Raw genomic sequence first — 17,641 nt, 5'->3', positions numbered from 1 at the left:
TCCGCTGCATTCCTCCGTCTCGCTGCCGCGCAGCACATTTCCTACCCTCTCAGCCCAACCAACAGCAGCACACGCTCCCCCACCCCCCTTCCCCCTCCGTTTTCTTTTTCTTTCCTTCTTTTTTTTTTTTCTTTTTTTTTTTTTTTTCTCTTCACTGCCTCACTGTGTTTTTGTGTAAATGATCTCACATGACTCAACAAATCCATCTGCCTGGAGCAGGCCGAGTTTGGAGCCTTCCCAGGAGGGAGGAGAAGAATTGCTTTGTGGAAAGGACCTGGAGCTTTGCCCTTTCTCTGGCTCAAATTACCCGCCTGTCAGGCCTGACGGATTTGGCTAAAAATAAAAGGAAGCGGGCCGTGAAAAGGAGATGAATGAGCTCAGCAGTTCCTTAGATAACATAGGCCTGGTGTTGCCCAAAGCTCCCGGCGCAGGAACTTCAAATGCTGGGCATGTAAGCGCAGGGCCACAGCCGAGGTGAACTTGGACGCTGTGGGGAGAAAAGCAAAACCCAACCGTACGCCGCTGGAAATAACTGGATTAAAGGCACGCACGCAGAACAGGAAAGCTGCCTGCTGTAGGTTTGGGGCTTGTAAAAGCCCAGATTTACGGCACTTCCACGGTGAGTGGGGTCTAGAGGATGTGGTGGGGGGGTGCGCGGAGCCATGCGTGATGTCAGCCCCCTGGCTGCGCCAGCTCTGCATGGAAAGTCATCTGTGCCGATGTGTGCCCAGCGCCGCACTGGGTATTAAGCACTTAGTTTGGCAATGTAATGACACACTGTAACAATCTGTAATGCGAGGCAGTCAGCAAAGCCCTGGCTCTGCAAGCTATTCCTCCTAACCATTAACCATATGTTTGGCTCCACCGTCACCCGAGCAAGCGGGTGTTCCAGCACACCATCTGGTTTCTATCCACACAAGCAACTGCAAAGCACATAGCATTTCCCCCCAGAGCCGCATGTTCCTCCCGGCACCCCCTTTCCTGCTGCCCTCCCTGCCCAGCCCCCTGCTCCCCATCTTCCTCCTTCACCCCTCACAGCACTGGCCTCTCCTCCCAACACACCATCCTGCTACTGTTGCTTAAAATGCCATCCGCAAAACATGTCAGAAGACTGGGGATGCCACAGCGTGCAGCCCCCTTGTGCACCTTGAGCACATGCTGGGATCACATCACCCAGCACTGAGCCTTGATGTGTGTGCTACAGAATGGACACTGTCCTGACAGACCCTGGGGCTGCTGCAGCACCCATCATGTCCACTGGCACCAACTCCATCCAGACACTGCACAAACACCTTGAGACTCCACCAAGAGAAGAATAATTAGCAGACTACTCCAAATGGAGCTTTCTAGGTATGCCTGGTTTTGATGCCCCAGACCACCAAAACTAAAAAAAGGTAAAAAAAGTGGAATGGAATGAGAAAGAACTGAAGGAAAAGGAATGAAAATATTTACTTTCCTTGTGATAGCTAAACAAACCTTTTCTGAAACTATATAAAAAAGCTTTCAAGTGTTACATTTTAGAGGACCTTGTACCATATGTTTACTTTATGATTCTATGAATTCTAACTACTATTTATGCTTTTTCAAGCACTTCCATCCTTATGTTTATTTCTGGAGTCACCTATGGGAGATCAGCAGTAATTCTCCTCCCAGGTTGTTGGCCAATTTGAGATTAATCATGACCTAATGTAAGTATGCAGGGATGCAAACAACACAATATTCAACAAATCCCACACTTGCTGCTTTAAAGTAAGTTCATACTCCACTATGAGTCACACATACAGTGTTTATCCAAGTTACCAAGTCCATTACATTTGCAAACATATGCACATCACAGCCATAAGCACACGACTGTTTACACCAAGACACATTCCTATGGCTGGATATTGATTTTTTAATAAAATGTCATTACGCTGATGTTGATACAGCAACTACCTTTCCAGAGGATGCAATTTAACATTAAAAAGAAGCTGGCTGGAGGAAATACTAAATCCACACCCATTCACACACTATTTAAATGTCCTTCTTGGTCATGAATACAGAAATGCAAAGCTGCAATTGCATGTTTTTTTTCCCGCCTAGCATCTAACAAAGAAAACGCAAAGGAATCTCCAGTAAAAATCAGCTCGGTCTAAGGCAACCAGCTCTGCCAATCTGCTCCTCAAAAAAATTTGTGCTGAAAACCAATAGTCTACTCTGTCAAGGATACATGCTTTTCTACTTCCTCATACGTGTGAGAAATCAGTGTGTGACAAAGCCACTGTAAGCCATTATCCTGAAATCAAATATACATGGGGAAAACCCTTGTGTTCCAGAAAAGCCTGATGGCTTCACCAGGACTGCCTAAGAAATGTGAGGGCAGGATCTGGCTCCACTTAGGAACTGCACTGCAACTGGCACTCCAAATATCCTCCCTCCAGCCATCTCTGCCTCTCAGTTAGGAAAGTAATTAGAATGATTAAAAACACAAGAGATGCATTTTAGCTAACAACTCACATTTCTTAGTGAGTAGGGTCTGAATATATTAAAGATGATATTTTAAGGTAACTTTGCCAACATATTGGTAGTATATTTAAACACTGCGCGTTACAATTGCTACCATTCTGTAAGAAGAAATTGTCTTCATTCATACAAAACACCCAGTGTTAGTCTGCTACAGTAAAGATTCAGGTATGGGTGTTTTAGCAGATAACAATCTGTTCTGAGCCAGAAATCTTTTAAGACGGGGAATTCAAGGGAAATAGTCACAGATTCAGCATTTCGTAGTCTGAAGGGACAGCTAATCATTTGACCTTATTCCGCAGGCCTGGAGCTTTCTTCCTATATTAACAAAGTTCTAAGATCCTGACTCATAGCGTAAAAATGACAACCCCACAATTAAATAATAACAATTAAAAAAAAAGACCAACTTCATTTTTAACAGCCTGAGATGACAAAAGATGTCCTGGCCCTAGCAACAATGTCCCATTCAGAACCCACTCCTGCTGCCAGAACACTTACACTCTCTTGCTGGGTCTGAATTAATTTAACAGCCAGCCATCAGCTCTTGTTATACCTTGTCACCAACCTCTACCACTCAGTTCCTGACAAAAAGCCACAGTCAACCTGAAATCTAGTCAGTTTTTAAAGCATAATAAACGAGCAGTGTCACATTATTACCTGAATCCACCGAGTCCTCCTGCCAACAATGATGTTTCTGCAATCACATTTTTCTGTTTTTAAAAACTTCTCTCTTGCCTCATCGCTCTGCGTGAAAACCAACACAAAAGAGAAAACTGATTAACTGGATGAGGTTATCTATTATTTGTATTGCAGCAGTTCGACTTCCCAGCTGATATTTTAGACATTCGGGGTTTTTTTTTTCCTACTAAGTGTCATGAAAATCTTAAACAAGAAAAAGTCTTTTTTGATAAAATTGCTTACTGACCAACCAGAGCAGACAGCAGCCTAACAGGGACAGCAACTTGCTTGCAAAGCCGTGATAGAGAACTCAGCTCCCTGAGCCCAAATCCCTCAGGGACAGCAGCACAGTGCCACCAAAATCAGGCGCACAAGGGAAGAGGGAGCCTCTTTAATGTTTCTTTCAGATTCATTAGTAAATATACGCCACTAATAACCATAGTAGCAATGTAAAAATAATACCTGTAAAATTACTTAATCATACTCTTTCCCTGAACTTGGGTCATACAACACTATTTAGGTGATGATTTTGCTTAAAATTCTCAAAAGGGTTTTTTGTGCCTGTGCTCAGTCCCTACTTCACACACTACTTGTTTCACGCTTCAGCGTCAAACTCTTCTAATGCAACATAATGGACACTCTGTATAAGAAACTTCCACAATTAAATAAGGAAGAAAAAAGCCGGTGTGGTAGAAACCCAACTGAAGATACCACCTCATAAAAAAACCACTAGCCTCTCTGAGTCGCCTGAAGACACATCATAAGTGAAGAAAAAACAGGATTGGATGTTCAGTCCTGGAAATGCCATTAACATCAATATTTCATTGCTTCCTCTGAAAGCAAACAAAACAAAAACCTTCACACCAGAAGATGCAACACAGCCACCTGCACGTGATCCCTTGCTCACTTTCACATGGAGAAACAAAGTACAGGTGGATTCACAGCACACAGAGATATGGCTGTGACACCCTTCCTGCCATACTGGTGCTCAGTTGTTCAGTGTGCTCTGTCCATGGCCAACATGAGTGTCTGCCAGAGAGAGCTCTGTTGCAAGGTTTTGGTCACAACAGTCTGACTGACTCATTTCATAAAGAACAAAGTGCCTGGAAAAACTCAACACGTTCTGGCAACCCAGAGATTTTCAACCTGGGTCTTGCACTGAGAAGAACTGACTTCTGTGAAAAATGAACCTTGCTGTCCGTGACAAAAACCTGAATCTGCTCAATTTACAAGCTTTCAAAAGAACAAAACCAATAATAATAATAATAATAATAATAATAATCATAACAACAATCAAAATATTCTTTACAGAGTAAGTGTGATAGGATTTGCAGCTTCCTGAACAAGGACCGGGCTAACCCTGTGCCTGTGCCAGGTAACCTCCATACCACAGCCCCAGCAGCATGGAGCCACCAACACTGGATGCAGTGCAGCCAAGAGCTAGGCCAAGGGGGAGAGCAGAAAATACACCAGAGTTAGAAACTTCACTGCACATGGACAGGAAATCAGAGGTTGGATGGGGAGAAAGTGATGAGCCGTGCAGAGGGCTGCAGGTCGTGCAGTGGCTGTGAACCTTCTTGGAGCTGGATACAATGCCAGTTGACACCATTTACCATTTTTATTCACTTCCCATATTTTTAATTCAGTGTAGCAAAGGTAGGTTATAAGAAATAACATTGAAAAGGGGATGTGCTGGAAGAAACACTGCGGGTAGCAGCTGCACTTCCCCTCATGCATCCCCTGCCACACTCAGTGCACTGGACATAGCTGAGCTGTGTGCCAGTGCCACAGGAGGAAAGCAAAGGAAAGCACTGACATTTGCTGGCAGTGAAGGTGCAGCCACGCTGTGGCTCCCCACTATTTCTACAGCCATTGGGACAGGCCAGCTGAGGGCTGCCACAGGGCAGGGCACACAAGTCTCTCAGTCCAGCTTTTCCCAAGCAGTTGCTAATGGCAAGCTCTTACCCATCCTGAAACCCTGGCTTCTCTCAAACAAAACACGACTGCTCACAGCAAATGCAAAAAGGAACTGCATTTCCATTGCATGAAATATTATGTGACACTGAGACGTCTCCATGGCAAGGCTGTGATATCCCCACGATCCTTTGTCTTTAACTTTAGCTCTCTTCCTGTAAAAAAGTGGTAGCGCTTCCCAAACCATTTATCAAACTCTCAAGCATGACAGCGATAAACGGAAAAGTTGGTGAGGAAATTACAAACTTTTTTAGTAGGGTTTGAGTGCTGTTGTCCTAGGGCCAAGCACAGAGCAGCAGGAAGAAAGCATGACACCGGGAGCTCAGCAGGCTCTTGCTGAAAGAGCAGCACAATCACGGATCCACAAACAGCCCATGCAATTCCCAGGCTTGGAGCAGGGCTGCATAAATCCTTTTTACGTCTTGATGATTCACACTGTAACCCCACCTGTAATATTTTCATTTCATTGTGTATGGAAATAAAATTAGTAGTAAAATGCTGGAATGGCCCTCAATATTATGCTGAGATGCTCACAACCCAGAGCAGAGCGCAGTCCTATGGTCAAGCCAATGCATGACACAGAAAGACTGTTCTAAAAGGTAAATAATTAAGGGCTTGAATTCTTTAAGGTAAATAATTTAGGGCTCTAATGAAATTGCTGACTTTAAACATGGAGCTGCACTGCTAGGAACCCTCCAAACTGCCCTACATGCAATCCTCAGGAGTGCAGAGAAGAAACTGACAGTAAAACGGTACCTCTGGTATTCCTGGCTGCAGTAGCAAGGGCTCACTCACTCCCAAACAAAAGGAATGTCAGATAGGAAAAGGCAGCTCCCATGCTCTGCACTGTGCTCTCAAGCTTCTGCAAAGGACGTGCAATTTAAGCAACATCACTTGGGCAAGGAGCAGAGGTGGTCTGTGAAAGCCAGGGAGATGAATAGGCTATTACCCCACTGAAGCACTGAAAAAGCCTCTCACGGACAGCTGAAATAGCAGTTTGGTCCAGTGTTGCTAAAAGCACAAGTGGCATTGGGTGAGGCTAGAAGCTCTTCCCCATACTTGTACAGAACTGGCTGTTGTCAACTGCTTTTGTCAACACCCAGTAATTCCTGAGCATCCATCCATCAAAAATCTTTTCAGTGGAACAAAATCCTTCAACAAACCACAAGATCAATCCTCACCAACTCTTATATTACCAACAAGTCTCAGCTTTCATCCTCTACTGCCAAGGAGTTATTCCCCAAGAGCAACTACTCCTGAGGAAGCAGGGAAACCATATGAAGCTGGGAATCATAGAATCACTACAGAATGGCTTGAGTTGGAAGGGACTTAAAAGCCCATCCAGTTCCAACCCTTTTGCCATGGGCAGGGTTGCCATCCCCCAGCTCAGGCCGCCCATCCAACCTGGCCTTGAGTGCCCCCAAAGATGGGGCACCCACAGCTTCTCTGGGCAGCCTCACCACCCTCTGAGCAAAGAATTTCCTCCAGCATCTAATCTAAACTTCTCCTTTTCTAGTTTAAAATGATTTCCCTTTTCCCATTACTATCTGCTTGTGTAAAAAATCTGTCTCCCTCAGGGATGTGGAGTATTGTCAGATGGCTGCAGACTAGCACTCACTCCATGCCCATAGGAGATGTCACTTCATGGCTGGCAAAAATTTGTGTAACCAGGATAGACGAGGAAGCTGGAATTATCCCAGTGCCATTCTCTAGGTAACATTCCCAAAAGTGGAAGCAAATCTGGGGCAAGGTTGCATCTGACAAGATCCAGGGTGTGAAACAAAAACAACCCCCAGCGGTTTCTTTGTTCCCTAGTGACACCACTCAACTGAAAAACATTTTGCAAAGTAGTTTACACCATGCAATAAGAGTTTGTTCTAAATGCAATGCTTGGGTTACAGTGTCTCAAGAGCTGGCAAGCACAGCTCCATTGCCAAAGCAAAATGCCATGCTGAGAAGTATGTGCTAGTCTGGGCTTTAAAACTGAAAATCCAGACACTGGAACAAGGAAGGAAGCACAAAGTATTCATTTCAAACCTGTGATATTTGTGAACAGTAATTGTGCTCAAGTCTCCACACAAGTGGTTGGTTGATACCTACCCAGGAACAGAGCTGAAAAACAAAACAGTCTGCAAATCTCTGCTAAGTGAAGTTTCTGTAATCTCACTGTATGCCATTTCCTTGTTTACGTCTCATGATATCGGAGTTCAGCTTTTGGAGCAACACAACTGAGGAACCTAGAAAGTGAAATGTGATCTTATTTATGAAATAGGAGAGCACGCTGCAAGCAAGAATTCATATGCACACACATCCAAATCCTGCTCCTCAGTCAAACACCCACTCTCGAAATCCTGTACCAACCAGATCAGCAAATGTGCACATGCTTGCACTCTTGCAGAAACAATAGTCTCTTTCAGCCCATACAATCTTCTGAAGAAACAGGCTAAAACGTCATGGGAGAAGTTAGGAAATATCTGCAGAAAACAGTTCACAAGATGAAAGGCAGGGTGAGGATTTAAAATTCTATGAGTGCGTGACATGGAGCAGAAATTCACAGCTTTGTCACCTATCCACTCTGGCAAAATGTTTAGGATGGAGAAGGGGCTTGCCACATCAATGGAAAACAAAGGTGGGACAGCTCTCTATAACCAGGGTGTTTTGGGCACGATGCAGCTCCCAGAGGCACATGGCAGATCTCAACACCACTCCCTTCTCCCATAGGGATCTCCTGTGGCAGGCAGAGGGAGGCAGGCTGAGCCTTCTGCCCCAAGCATTCCACAACTCCAGGCACTCCCGCCCCAATCCTGCTCTGCTGCTGCTCTGTTTTTTAATTAAACCAGCCCAAGTTTGGAGCTGCTGTGGGGCTAAGCAAAATGACGATGTGCTTTGTGTCTTGAAATGGCACGGCAGAAACTGCCATGGAAACAGCCAACAGACTGAGGGGACAGAGGCAAACTCCCCACCATAAGGCTGGGGAATTGAGGACAAAAAAGGAAGCTGCAATGATGTCACTACACATAATCCTTCCAAAGTTCACCTCTGGAAGACTCATATTCAAGAAAGTGAATATTGAATTAGCAGGGACATGAGGCTGGCTGCTGGCAATACCCCACAGAAGTCACTGTGGACTCTCATCATCCAGCATTTACTTCACACACATCAGATCTCCAAAAAAGCTACCAGAAAGAAAATTGCCCCGTTGTCAGTGGTAGCACTGACTACTCACAGAGATTTAAAATAAGCCCATCTCTACAAATCCTTCTCCTCCAAAAGGAGCTTTTAGCTCCTGCAGGAAACAAACGCTCCCATAACACTGTCTGTCTTCTAGGCGTGCAGTCACACTGCCTATTCTATGCAATCATCTGGTGTGCATCTTTGTACGGGATTGCTCATATTAAGGAAAATATCTATTCTTGCAAAAACACAGTGAAGGTTATTAGTAGCAACTGTGGCTTGAACTCTGCCTTTGTCTTGCATGGAGCAGACAGTATAACCGTTGGTATTCTAAACTCTCACACCCATCCCTAAGTTCGCTCTCCCTCTCTGCAGGATTTAAGCAATTAATCTAAACCTGACTCTACATATTTTTCAAGCCGTAGGAGTGAATCAAAGTATTATTTGATGCATCTGATTATACAGACACCATATGAGAATGTGAGAGCTGATCAGACAAGCATACAAGTTGCTTTTTCACTTCACAGCTCCTGGAGTCAAAAAGGGTGTGTAGGACCCTGATATATACCAGATGTTTTAAAGTAAGGTGGAAAAACTGGTGTGGACGCATTTGTCCATGGTGAAAGCTCCCTGACAGCTACCAACTGGCAACGCTTCAGCAGGCAGCCCAGCTTTGCCTGTGAAAGATTAAAAGCCTAATGGAAGGGGAATAGTCACAGCTTTTATGCAGACACATAATCCTGCTCTCAATCCTGCTCAGTTTTCCAGAAAATAAATTTGACAAGTCTGTCGGCATGATGCAAGAAATCCTCAACACGGAGCCCATTTCATTAACTGTATTCTTGCGCCATTTAAGAAAAATTGATTACTTTAATAAAAAAAAAGTTTGGGCAGGAGCTCATCTGTGGTTTCACCCAGTTCCACACTGAACCGGGGGAATGAAAGAACAAGATTTTGCAGACTTTTGTTTGGATTTTAAAGAAAAAAAGAAGAAGAAGAAAGAAAGAAAAAAAAATCAGCTTTCACTTCAGCTTACAGATCATTCAATCACTACCTTCCCTGCACTACATAAGGAGACTTCAAATCCCTGTCTTGAAAAACCAAGCACTTCATTCTGTAGTTATAATACAGGGGACGCTTTATTTTATGTATATATATATAAATATATATTTATATATATATATATATATAAATATAAATTTTTTAAGGGAAAAGGCATCATAAAATAAAAAGAAAATGATCCTCGATAAAAATGCATTTTCTTGGGGACAGGACTATGCATGCATCATTTAAACTGCCATCATGGGTGAAGCTCAATGCAGAGAGTTCAAGTCTTCCAAGGACTCTTGTAGAAGTCTAGAAAGTCCAAAATATTGCAAAGGGTGGGTGCATGTGGCTGTCCCTGACTGTGAGGGTGTAGGAAGGGCCAAGGTGGTGGAGCAAGCTGAAGCAACTTCTTCACAGAATGTTATCCCCATTCTTTTTCTACATAGTATTTGCAATCATGAAATGAGGTTTTGGGGGTTTAACTACAGACTAGTGCATTTACACTACCCTTTTCTTTCACTCAGCACTGAAATCAGCCATTCCTCACAGGAAATAATCCTTCGTGCACTGAAAACACACTTTCTCTCTCACTATTCTTCAATGACACCCATGCCTGATCCTCACTTTTTCCCAGCACCACCTTCCGCCTGCATTGAGTCCTTCAGTCTCTGCCTCCGGTTGCATCTCCTTTTCAATGAAGGCATCTATTATGACTGATGGGTCTGATTTTCAAGTTCCCAGTTATCTGTTTCTTCAAGGAAAAGTGTTTGGATGAGAGTACCTCCAGTGTAGAGCAGAAGCCATTATGTTTCCAGTTCTATCTAATGCTGACTGGTCAACCGGATGCAAAATGTTGACTGGACCTTACGTTCTCACTTCAAAACTTCAACAATTTTCTGTTGCTTCTAGGGCTACGTGCTTGTGGTTTGAGTTACCATTGGGAGAATAGAACCTCACAGCCAACACTTAAGATTACTCCCAACGCTGCTCTCAAAAGAAAAACAACCAGAAGAAGGAAGGCATGAAATAGCTTAACTCGGACACCCAGAAAAGGCTCTGTACTAAGAGAAAAAATTAAGTGCAATTAATTGAAATAAAGGCTAAACCCCCAGTAGGTAATCTTTTTAATCTTAAGATCAGGCTCTCACACAGAAGTCCTGACCACTGACTTTAATCATGCAGGTGCTGACTTCACACCATTGTTATCTTCCAGCCAGACAGCTCCAGTTTAGGAGCCTTTAATATTACCAGCAGAATCCATAGTCTGAAACTCAATTTTTTAACTACAGTCATGTGAAGAAAAGAAAATCCAACTCACCAGCGAAGAACAAAAATACCAGATCAATGTGCATACAGGCTTAGAAATATAACTCTAATCCTTCACTTGCTAAGAAATCTCTCTCAAAGAAATGTTTATGTTAAAATTTAAAGTTATGTTCAACATTAATCTTAGGGAATTTTACAACAGAACGGACCAATTTTAAAAGGATTCTACAGTTTTAATGAATTCCTAGAACCCATAGACTGAAATTAAATGGGGGTGGGGGGACCCACAGTGTTGGCTAGACATATTTCAATATTTGTTACCATAGAAACAAGACAGCAGATTTAGGTTTTGGAGTTATCCTTGCTATAAAATATTAAACTTCTTACAGTTTTTGCATATGTATATTATGGCAAGAACACTGTCAATTCTGATAATGCCCAAAGCATCTTAATTATTTAACAGTGCTTTAGTGGATTTTTTTTTTTTTTTAATTTATTTCTTTTTTTCTTAAGAGGTTGTGCTTTGAAATCTTCCAGTATCTCCTGAATACCAGAGACAATTCTGGCTGACAGAGCAATATACTGGAGATGCACATGAGATAAAAGATTTACTTCACCACAATGCAGCAGAGAAGTTGTAGAGAAAAGAAATGAAAACATATTCTGATAAAGAAGATACAACAATGATCAAAACTATAACAATTAGCAACTCGGATAGTTTTGCTGGCTAAAAGAACATCGAATGTTATACCCCATTTGAAAAACAGCTCATAGCTGAAGTTTGATTTTTTTCTCAACCCTAGAAAGGGGGAAATGCTGAAGTACAGAATTTAAGTGATTTAGATAACATCTTGACACACCAGTGATATCAAGAATTTCTGGCAGACATCTGAGAAATGAAACAAACGCATTGTCCTTTCATGCTTTAAAAGAGCATCAACAGTTTTATGCAATTCATAGCGCACCCAACACATGAAAGGTTAGCAATTCAAACCCAAAGAAAGGACAAGCGTTTGCTTGAGCAATCCCCTTCAAAGAGGAATGAGAGAATGCTTGTTCAAACAGTTCCAGTGGTCGACGGACTCTTAGCTTATCCTGTCACCCAGAAGAGCCCTGGATGCCATCAGCTGCTAAGCACGGGGGCAAACACCAATGCTCATGCAAGTCTAAGCTCAGTGCTACTGGGACTGGATGTGTGCAAGTGATACTGACCCTGATTTCACAGCTAAAAGCATATCCGTGTTGCAGCCCTCGCTTTCAATTTGGATTTGAGAAAATGTGTTTACTGGAAGCTTGACACGAGGCTTCCACATGAGGAAAAAATGAAAACCTTGAGAGCAACAGCCATAAACCACACAGTTGTTTCAATACCATATTCCTGCACTGAAGGGGACCAGGAAAAAGACCAATAGAAGTAAAGCAAACCAGAACAAAGAAAAAAAGCGGAGTGACTGAAACACCCTCTTCTTCCAGGAATTAAACAATGGTTTTTATGAAGTGTGAAGATAAGCAGTGGGACTACCATTTCCTAATATTTCTGAGGTCAGCCCTCTCGCAAAGGTTCTCAAATAGCCAATTAAATACATGCAGCGCCCACTAAGCTTTTATATTCAAGTGCACACCATCTTCTTAAAAATACCCAATAGCTTAAGCCTCTTAAAAAAAATATGGTTAAACTTATTCTTGAAGGGCTGCAAGACAATCCTTTAACTAATGGAAAATCTTCAACACTTAGAAAGAGGAAAATGGTAAGACATCTTAATTTCAAATGAGTCAGAATTTAAATGTCACTTCCTGCATGTTACATTGATTTGAAGAACCTTGCATTTTTGTTTCCTTTGGTGTGGTTAACGGTGGAATCTTTTTAGAATACATTTCGACGGCATTTACTGCTGAATGTTTATGTTTTGCAACTGTTTTGCATAATTCTGAACACAAGAAAAGCAGAAAGTGGATTCTGTAAAGAAAGGGAGAGAGAGGAAAAGTAGCACTTGACTACGGCTTTCAATGAAAGAAGACTGGAAAAAAAAACTATCCCAACTCTCAAGGGAAAAACACACAATTTCCCTTCACTGACAGTTTCAGCAAGGTAAAATGAATTTAATTTTTTCCAAGCAGTTACATATACGCGTTAAATGCAGAGGAGCACTATGTACTATAGAGAATTCACTGATCTGAGTCCACAAAGGCATCGCTATCGTCGCGCAACTGAGAGGTGGGAAGTTCTTCAGATGTCTGAGCAAGCTCTGGGATGATGTGAAATGCACGCAGCAGATGTTGTCAAAGAGATGGTATTTCATACATGCATTCAAATATAGAGCTGTAGACCCCCTGATGTGCCCTCCCATAAGCTCTCTGGGCCTGCCGTGTCCCTGTGTGAGCAGTAACCACAGGACTCAGCACTTTCATTTTCCACTGCTCCTGCAGGTATCAACAATGCTCGTCCCATCACTGTTCTCACCAAGCACTTGTAAGTCTAGGTTTTGTTGGAAGAATCACTTAAGAAACACAATGTGGCTTTTATAAACTTTTCTGTAGAATTAATACATAAAAGTAAAATAAAGCAGAAATGATTATATAGATGCATTGTAGGTATATCCTGGAACAAAAGAGCTATCATTCAATCAGACCGCTCATCTGATAGATACCTCTCTGGCGCTTTGTCAAAAACTGAGAGACACACGCACAGAGTGATGGCTTTTAAATCATTTGACAAGAGCCTCGCTGATCTGAGTGACAGCTGGCCCCACTGGTGGTGATGGCTTTGGCTTCTGTACTGGGATGCCAGGCCTGCCCCTAGCCACCCCCAGCTCTGGGAGGGCAAAAACAAAAGGGAGATAGCAAGTCCTTTGCACCAGTGCTGCTGAGCACCAATGTAGCCCAATGGTGATAACATCTGAGCTGTGGGAGCCTCCTAGATTCTAGGGATATTTGGTCTGCTTAAAATATATGTTTTAGAAAATATTCTGGGAGGATAAAACAGGAAAGTTCTTTTATCTCATAACACAGGCAGAAAATTGATCTAAACCAAATAAAAACTCAAAGTGTGTTGAAGAAAGTACTATTATACACAACATGCAATTTACCACCTAGTAACTCATTCCAGTTTCTATCCTGCAGGCCAAGAGCTCAGCTGGACTCCAAAGGTATTGTATGAGAGTTTCCTACCTCACTGAATTTTTGGAAAAGAACATAAAACATTTCAGTATTCACCCAGTAAGAGTGAAAGCCAAGATTATTACAAGTTGTAAAGATGTTGTATCCAAGGCCAGGCTGAATGGGGCCCTGAGTAGCCCGCTCTACTGGGTGGCAACTCTACCCACAACAGAGAGTTTGGAAATGCACAGGCTTTAAGGTCCAAACCACTGTACAATTCTATGTTTACACTTCAAGACGGGCAGGAGTACTGCTCTTTCCTCTGAAGCATCCTGCTGCTGGTCACCAAAATAAAGACGTGTAACTGGAGTATGTGGGTAAGGATATGAATGGATCAGAAATACATACAACTTTTCTATTACTGGAAGATTAAAATGCAAGAGTTGATGAATGAGAAGGATTAAAAATAGAAGGGAAAAAAATAAACAAATGATTAATTGCTAGGAAAGGGAACTGCTGATTTACAGAAGAGAAAATTAGTAGGATTTAGGAAACTGCAGAGAATAAGCAGTGCCCAACATGTGGAGTGGAAGCATCTGGCAAGCAGGCGGCACAACAGTACAGCACATGCCCCAAAGCTCAGCTCTCCCCTTCTCCTCCTTGTGGCCCCTGTGTGTACAGAGGCTGTAAATCACTGGCTTTAAAACAACAAGCTGCGACCTGTTTTAAATAATACCCTATAATGTGAAACAAAAGAAACTGATCTCTTTACTCAACTTAACACTTCCATGTGGTGTTTCAGTAGTCTGGTAGCACTGTCATGCTTATATCCTGGTATTCCAGAGTTTTGTGGATATTTCTAAAAGAAAATGGGTACTTGTCTGTTTCCATTTATTTTAAGAAGCGATAAAGAGGAAGGAAAAGTGAAGGCACTTTTAGCATATTTACATTCAGTTTTTAGGATAGAGCATCTCAGATGTGATCCAAGCTTCTGGTCCTACTGGTCTTGTTTAGCAGCAATTAAGATAATCAAACTCTTCAGCCACAGACGTACAACCAGCAAGCACCTCAAGGCAGCACAGGAGTGGCAATGCAGCACCCACTGTGATCAGTCATTTGCTCAGCACCTTCAATCCATTTGTTTTTGTGGGGAATGACAATATAGAGGGGAAAAAATATAAGATATGCCATGAAGCTGTGAACGCACTTCATGTTTTAGTGTTACAGCTGATTGATTTGTTTTGTTTTGAACTCAATCACATAAAAATACTTCTTCAGTTTAAAAAAGAAAAAAAAAAGAAAAAGAAAAAAAAAAAAAGGTACAACGGACTATATCCTCTTCGGGTTACACTCATGAATGAGCCATTGTCTGCGATGGAAACAAGCACCTGGATCAATTCATGGGTATCCAGAGAAGCACATTCATTTCCTTTCAAAACACTGACTTATAGAGCCATCACCAGCTCCCAGCCCGTGAGCGGTCTTGGTGCTGAGTACAAAACCTCCCGCACCACGCACAGGCTGCACACCTGGGCTTTTGGGCTGGCAGCAGGGAGCTGGCGGCTGGTGGAGCCCAGTATCCATCTTGCCACAGGCCAAGAAGCCGCTCCCAGCCCCACAGAGGATGTTAAGCCACCCAGGTGAATGCTTCTCATACTTTTGCAAAGGTCCATTGTGAAATACTGCAGCAAAGACTCATTAAGAAACCATTTTGCGCTATCTCTGACAGATCTCACATTTACTCTCACGAGGCTTTATTTAGGCTCATCCCTGTGACAGCCAAGTACTCTCTGGGGAAGGTAAACAGCAGGATCTGGATTTGCATGGAGAGCAAGTCAGGGAGTAAGTAGTCTGAGGCTATGCAGAGGCATCCCTGTGCTTCTGCTTCATCACAACCTCCTTATTAAAAAAAAAAAAGCCAGACAGTACGGCAAGGACACTTCCCATCTTATCTATCGCCTGGTCTGGCTCTCACATCTTTTAGGCAGAAATTGCTCATCTTCTGCTACCTGAAGGACAAGCTCAGAACTGGCACAGTGCCACACGCCAGGGGGACTCAAGCTCTGTACAAAGGCTCAGACCCACTGCACCATCACCCACTCAGCCTCCTTGCCCCCACCACACCAACTTCCCAGGACCTCCAAACTCCCCCTCCATCCTCTGGCAGGAGCTTTCTTCTGAACACAAGGACTCCCAGCACTGTGTTTCAGAAGGACTCCAGCAGCAGCAGCTCCTGCTCCTCTCAAAGAAAGCCTGTATAAACATCAGAGTTGAAGCGCTGTGCCACCTTGATACATTTTTCACCCTGGGGGACAGACTACTCACTGCCTTCCGATGAGGCACCTTCCCATTCAACTTCAATAAGCAGAAGATTTTTTTTCTCCTCAACAAAACTAATATCTAGGGGAACTGGAAAGGTCATTTGCCATGAGAAAACGCAGCACGAAGAGCAGTAGTAAATAATTTTGAGAACCTGATATATGTAATAATCAACAAGAAACGAACCAATCTCATTGTGATGCTGTAGGCTACAATCCAGTATATTTTCCACTCAGTAGTGCTACACACTCTCCCTGTTAACTAGACAAACTCCTGTATTTGATTTAATGGGAATCTGTCATCTTAAGCAAAATGTATCAAGCAAGGTTTACTTAAGCTATCAGGTATTTAAATGAAACTGAGAGGAAAAAAATAAAAAACAGAGCAGGTATTACACATTTCAGAAAAGGACAGCTAGAACAGTAATTGAGTTGAAGTGGCCAAGAGATTAAGCAATAGAAAATTGGAAGCAATTAACATACAATATTCAAAAACTATTAAATCCATACTGAACTCAACACAGGGCTCACACAAAAGGATGTGGAGATGAAAAGCTGGTGTTTTGCATAATCAGCACCAAGATATTTCAAACTCAGACACTGCAACGCAGGAGATGGGAAATGCCACAGTGAGAGAAGCTGCTTGCAGAATAGTCACATTGGTAATGTGGACAGGGAGGAACAAGGCACGAGTGCCTGTGCATCACTCACACCACCAGAAGAAACAACACTTACACACAGCCCTTGAACCCTGCTAGGAGGTAACAACATCTGCTTGCTGCCAGCCCATTGTGTATTTACAGCTTTGGTACTGCCAGGCTTTTTTCATTTCAGACACATCCTTTCCCCTAAAGAAACACCTATTGTACAAGCTGCACAGCCAGCAGAATCACATTGCCTCATCAGTGCTCCCCGGGAAACCCTGATGGAGCTGGGGAGTAAACTTCAACTCTTTGGGCTTAGTTTGACCCAAGAAGGCACCAACACTGCCTCCTTTCCTGGGACCTCTTGAGGTCACCCTCCCTGCTAGCACACTTTGAGAAAGGGCACTAGGGTCCACAGCAGCACTGTCCTCTCAGGCTCCAAGTAGGCTTAAGCAAACACTCGGCAACAATTCAGATTTAATTGCAGGTCCACAATTTTAGTTCTTCCACAGTGCACAAGAAAAAAGCAAGTGTATGGATGGATGTTAAATGGGCTCTAGAAAGCAACCTCCAGCATACACCAAAACTGTATGAGGACAGACAAAACAGCAGTTCCCCACACACTCTATCATTTCTTTTAAGGTACAGTGAGTTCACTGAAGGGCTTCCTGTTAAATTATGCTTCCCATCAGCAAGGATCCTGCAACTGCATCCTTGGACCTGGCAGTCCCATGGAAACTCCCAGTTCTCTACTTAGCTGTAAGGTATCAGATCTCCTTCCAGCACAGCTGTGCCCCAGTTTGAGCCCCGCCTGTCCACACAAACAGTTTACGTTAGGAGGGTAAAAAGTACAGAGTTTGTTAACTACATTCAAAGGAGACAGTAGGAAGTCTGGTGATAATGAAATGCTGTGATTTTGTGTCTCAACTTTAGGTACCGCTG

At 43.0% G+C, this 17,641-nt stretch overlaps 1 protein-coding gene across 4 annotated transcripts in view; it reads right to left on the bottom strand.

Moving 5' to 3' along the window:
* BACH2 (BTB domain and CNC homolog 2) overlaps positions 1 to 17,641 on the bottom strand; it is a 180,521-nt gene that overhangs the window by 139,024 nt on the left and 23,856 nt on the right. The window contains exons 2-3 of one of the 4 annotated variants that reach the window (XM_015858930.2): positions 7,255 to 7,391; positions 3,160 to 3,246 (exon numbers count right to left, since the gene is read on the bottom strand). The exons of 2 other annotated variants lie outside the window; for them this stretch is intronic. The gene's annotated coding sequence lies outside the window, so the exon portion shown is untranslated. The remainder of the gene's footprint in view (positions 1 to 3,159; positions 3,247 to 7,254; positions 7,392 to 17,641) is intronic. One more of the 4 variants, XM_015858928.2, reaches the window with a different exon arrangement.

The sequence above is a fragment of the Coturnix japonica genome, chromosome 3 (assembly GCF_001577835.2).
Source record: "Coturnix japonica isolate 7356 chromosome 3, Coturnix japonica 2.1, whole genome shotgun sequence".
In the NCBI taxonomy this organism is placed as follows: Eukaryota; Metazoa; Chordata; class Aves; order Galliformes; family Phasianidae; genus Coturnix; species Coturnix japonica.
The sequence above is the reverse complement of the archived record's forward strand: the minus strand, read 5'-3'. Positions and strand labels throughout refer to the sequence as shown.